This window comes from Micropterus dolomieu, linkage group LG04 (genome assembly GCF_021292245.1).
Source record: "Micropterus dolomieu isolate WLL.071019.BEF.003 ecotype Adirondacks linkage group LG04, ASM2129224v1, whole genome shotgun sequence".
In the NCBI taxonomy this organism is placed as follows: domain Eukaryota; kingdom Metazoa; phylum Chordata; class Actinopteri; order Centrarchiformes; family Centrarchidae; genus Micropterus; species Micropterus dolomieu.
This window is the reverse complement of record NC_060153.1, coordinates 10,679,097-10,684,751: the sequence shown is the minus strand read 5'-3', so window position 1 is coordinate 10,684,751 and position 5,655 is coordinate 10,679,097.

The following is a 5,655-nucleotide window of genomic DNA, read 5'->3' as shown; positions in this document are numbered from 1 at the left end:
GGGTTTTCTAATCATCAATTAGCCTTCTGAGCCAATGAGCAAACACATTGTACCATTAGAACACTGGAGTGATAGTTGCTGGAAATGGGCCTCTATACACCTATGTAGATATTGCACCAAAAACCAGACATTTGCAGCTAGAATAGTCATTTACCACATTAGCAATGTATAGAGTGTATTTCTTCAAAGTTAAGACTAGTTTAAAGTTATCTTCATTGAAAAGTACAGTGCTTTTCCTTCAAAAATAAGGACATTTCAATGTGACCCCAAACTTTTGAACGGTAGTGTATATATATATATATATATATATATAGAGAGAGAGAGAGAGAGAGAGAGAGAGAGTCAGCAAAGAATGATAATGTTCAGAGAATACACATATGAACACACCACTGTATTATGTTGATCATATTTCAGTTGTAAGCTTGGGGCAAAGTTTCATCTCTGACAGGCATTGCTACAATATTACTGATCAGGTCATCCCTTTAGAATAGAAAACAGAAAGATTTTTATTTTATTTTCATCAACAGCACCAATATGCCAACTTGGAAGAAAAGACAGAAATAGTATTACAATTGGCTTCCACATAGTTTCAGTGTTTTTGTCAGATAACTACTTTATGAAACAAACAGAGCTAAGCTTTAAAGCCAGGAATGAGGTTTGGGCTTCAAGCCAGGAGAGGACGACCAATATTTGGATAAATTTCTTACATCCGTATTGACTTTGAGCACAGTAGTAGAATTTTAATGAATCCCTGCCTAATGAGTTGTTTTGTCTGATCAAAGAGGACTTTTCATGGTGAATCTCTGATTTTCTGAATTTCAGTTAAGTTCACACATAAACTGACTCACAGACTGACCTCCTCCTACACAGTACAGTCTTACTGTGGGGTACTGTTATGACCTGGCTCAAAGGGAGACACACCATGGTAAACATTTAACAAAATATGTTAATTTAAACCAAGGTTAAGCAAACGTAAAAGGGTATTTCAAACTAATATAACCAAAGTATGAGGTATGTAGTCTGTTTCAGTAGTGTCCGGGCAGAATATTGGTCGCATGAGTGTATATGTGTGCAGGTGGTGTAGTATGCAAAAACAAGGTAAATACCACAAAGTAAGAGTCCAAAAACCAAACTAAAGGAGAAACAGGGGAGCTGGCTGCAGGGAGGTCTGACCTGGTCTTGACAGCAGCCTCCTGCAGCATGAGAGAACGTCTCGAGTTACGTATGTAACCCTTGTTCCCCAAGAAGGGGAACGAGACACTGCGTCGGTGACGACACTATGGGAACGCCTCTGGGCGTGGCAGGGCTGAAATCATGAATGGAACTACTCCAATCCTGTGACGGCGTAACCGGAGGCGTATATAAGCACACTGGCACACCGGACACATTAGCTCTTTGCTATGAAGCAAGGCACTCCAGGCGGGGTGAGGTGTGGCGGACCGACGCAGTGTCTCGTTCCCCTTCTCGGGGAACAAGGGTTACATACATAACCCGAGACGTTCCCGTTCGAGGGAACTGCGTCGGTGACGACACTATGGGAACGAGAATACCCACTATTCCACGCCGAAGCCTCCGCCTGCCCCCCAGCGTGCAGTAACCCGTAGGCACGACTAAGAGGAGACTATGGAGTCACCAGGCAGGTAACTAGGTCCACCGCCCGTTCTCTACACCAGGTGGCAAACACATTCCACTTCAGGCCGTACGTCCGTACGTCCGTATGTCCGATGCTGAGCAGCATCTCGACTGTTCCTGCCGTCAGGCCCGCCTCAAGGAACTGGGCCCCCTCAGGGGCCAGACCCACAGTCTCCACAGGGCGGGGCAAGGGTGAAAGACCTGGCCCTCCGCCTGAGACAGCAGAAGGACCTGCCACGGCGGGCCCTCCAGGAGCGATATTATGTCCAAGAACCACACTCGGGCCAGCCAAAACGGGGCTACTAGCAGTAGGCTGACTCCAGAACCCTGAGGGAGAACCACAGTGGACAGTGCATAATCTCTTGAGACGCAAACACGTCCACGTCTATAGGGCCGAACCTTTCGCACAATAACTCCACCACCTCGGGGTGGAGTCTCCATTCTCCAGGCCTCAGCCCCTGTCTCAACAGCAGGTCTGCTTCCTGATTCTGGGTCCCAGGGATATACATCGCTCTGAGAGACAGCAGTCTCTGCTGGGACCACAGGAGGATCTGATGTGCCAGCTTGCATAATGGGCACGAGCGCAGACCCCCCCTGGTGATTCAAATAGGCCACCGCTGCCGTGTTGTCGGTCCTGACAAGGACGTGGCGACCGTGGAGAGCGGGCAGAAAACTCCTCAGAGCTCTGAAAACCGCCAACGTTTCCAGGCAATTTATGTGCCAAGAGAAATGATGCTCCTGCCAGGAGCCTCTCGCAAAGTGGCCGTCCATGACCGCGCCCCACCCCATGAGTGAGGCGTCTGTCGAAATAATTGTCCGGCGACATGACGCTCCCAACAGGGGACCATGGGACAGGAACCAAGGTTTCCTCCATACTGACAGGGAACGAAGGAACGGATTTCACCTCGGGGGGAGAATCCCTTGGATTTTAACCACCACTGCAGGGCTCTCATGTGCAGCAGGCCAGACGAGATTACGCTGGACACTGCCGCCATGAGACCCAACACCCTCTGAAAGTGTTTCACAGTGATGGTGCGGCCTAGCTTCACTCTGGTCACTGAGGACAAAATGGACCCAACAAGTGCAGGCGACAGGTGGGCCCACATCGTCGCTGAGTCCCACACCACCCCTACGAACGTAGTCCGTTGGGCAGGCGTCAGCACGCTCTTCTTCGCGTTGAGCCGCAGCCCAAAACGCAGAAGGTGGGCAAGGACGACATCTTGATGCCAAACCGCTAACTCTCGAGGATGAGCCAAAATGAGCCAGTCGTCGATGTAGTTCAGTATGCGGATGCCCTGGAGCCTCATCGGGGCCAGAGTTGCATCCATGCACTTGGTGAACGTGCGAGGGGAGAGTGCTAGGCCGAACAGAAGATCCCGATACTGGTACGCCGCATCCATGGAGATATGGAAATATGCGTCTCGCAGATCTATCGTGACAAACCAATCCTCAGATTGGATGTGACAGACGATGGCGGAGATGGTGAGCATCTTGAACCTGAATCTCCTCAGAGATTGGTTCATGGACCGCAGATCTAAAATCGGACGCAACCCTTTTTGGGAACTATGAAGTACCGGCTGTAGAACCCGGACTCCCTGACTGGCGGGGAAATAAGTTCTATGGCCCCCTTTTCCAGCAGAGAGCGAACTTCAGTGGGCCCCCGTACTCGAAACCTCAGGACCTCTTTCCCCGGGCCCGCCGAGAATGAATGATGGTCCTCAGATCCATCTTCTCGGGGGGCTGTGGGCGAGAGCGCTGCCACGCATCCCAGGTTTTGTTGAAGCGACGCTTCGCTTATGGCTCTGGCGGTAGGAGCTAGACGTGGGCTGAGCTCGTCTCTCTTCAGCTGTCGCCGTCCTAGACCCAGACCGGCGGCTTGAGGGATGACGCTAGGGTGGGAGAAAGGTAGCTCGCTAATGCCTTCTCAACCCGAGGCATCGCTCCGTAGCCGCGCTGCTTAATCTCTGTCACATTGCTAAAATCCAGCAGAGGGGAAATAGTCAGCCGTGCAAAGAAGGGTTTATTCCATGATTTACACAACTCATTGTGTAAATCAGGAAAGAATGGCAAGGACTGGCGCGGGGGTGGGGCGGTGCCGAAGAAAATGCTCATTTAGTTTACTGCCGGCCCGCCTTTAGTTCATCATAGCTGGGCGCAGACGTCATGACGTCAGCCCGGCTCCCGGAAGTCATCCTCCATGACGCTAAGCACGTCTAAATCAGACTGTGCGAGCCTCTCCGGACTCATACCTCGAGCGGGAGAAGCCGAGATGCGGGCTCCCGAACCGCAGGGCCCGAGACACGGGGAGAGCGCATCCGGCCGTCTTTGGAAAAAAAAAGCCGCACTGGACCTCAGCACCCTCAGGGGCAGGGCCTCGCAATGGCCACAAGCAGCCCCCTTGAGAGCTGCCTGGGCATGCGGCATCCCCAGACAAGACACACACAGGGCATGAGTGCCCCCAGCGGTGATTTAGTGGGGGAATGGGAAACATACTGCCTGAACTGCTCACCAGCCATCTCCTCTGCCAGACTTCCTTCCAGGTAAGAAATTTACTCTCGTGGTTGTACTTCTTTTGTAGTCTCAAACATGCTAGAGTGCCTGCTGAATAGAAAAAAGCTAATGTGTCCGGTGTGCCGGCTTGCTTATATACGCCTCCAGTTACGCCGTCACACGCTACCGTTCTAGCAACGCCAATAAAAACTACTACCAGCACAATTGAATACACTATCTTAACCCGTTGAAACCATTGTAGTTTTGGCAAATATTTGGAAATTAGTTTACAGTTACCAGACTTAAATGTTGTCTCATTTGATTAATGCAATAATTAAGCATTCTATCTATAAAATATTAGGCATAGTGAAATACACATCCACATTATTATTTAGAGCTTTTTACATTACTATTTTAGTATGTTTCACTTACATAGACATGAGACTTTCCATTTCAGATGAGAGAGCAGGTTATGTTAGAGGCAACATGGGCAATGGCTCAGTATCTTCCAGCGGGATCCAGCGGCAGCAGCACTGGGCAGAGGACTGACGTTAATTGACAGAGATTCATTGGAAAATCCCATCAACAAATTCCAATCTGCCAGAGTTGGATCGTATCATGTCAGGAATATGACAATACTGAGTAAAGACTGATTATTTCTCATGTTACAGTGAAATTGCCACCCAAATGCTACTGTTTACACTAGGCTTATTTCAAATAGTGCCTGGCCATATGGAACGTGAAAAATGTTGATTTTGATTTCAGCTTCGAAGATGTCACTAGGCCAAAACAGAAATATATCTCCAACTTTAATAAATAACCCTGTCTGTTGTTCATAAGCCTACATTGCTCAGTCATTTTCCTCACGCTTCCATCTGCTTGTGTCTGCTCAAGTACTGTGAAAACTGAGAGAAGGATAAGGGGCAGAGGGCTGGTCAGAGGTCAGTGAAGAAGCCTGTTATTATATGAGCAGCAATATTTTACTACTTACTATTACTAGTGCTTTAAGTGTAAAGAAGTTGAAAGGATAGGAATAGTAGAGAGTGGAAGGAGGAACACATTCAGCCAGTTGTGAATTGACCCTGCCTTCAATTCAATTCAATTTTATTTATATAGCGCCAAATCACAACAACAGTTATCTCACAGCGCTTTTCATAAAAGAGCAGGTCTAGACCGTACTCTGTGATGTTATTTACAGAAGCCCAACAGTTCCCACCAAGAGCAAGCACTAGGCGACAGAGGCAAGGAAAAACTTCCTTTTAAGAGGCAGAAACCTCGAGCAGAACCATGGCTCAGGGTGGGCGGCCATCTGCCTCGACCGGTTGGGGTGGGAGAGAGAGAGAGAGAGAGAGAGAGAGAGAGAGAGAGGCAGCCTGCCTACACAATATACACACAGAGGTACAGACAGTGAAGGTAATGTTGCTATAGACTAAATGAAAAATGGTACAGATATTTATAATAGTGTTAATGGTAACCATCGTAATGTTAATGATTATAATAACAATAATAACAATAAGACTAGCAACAATAGTC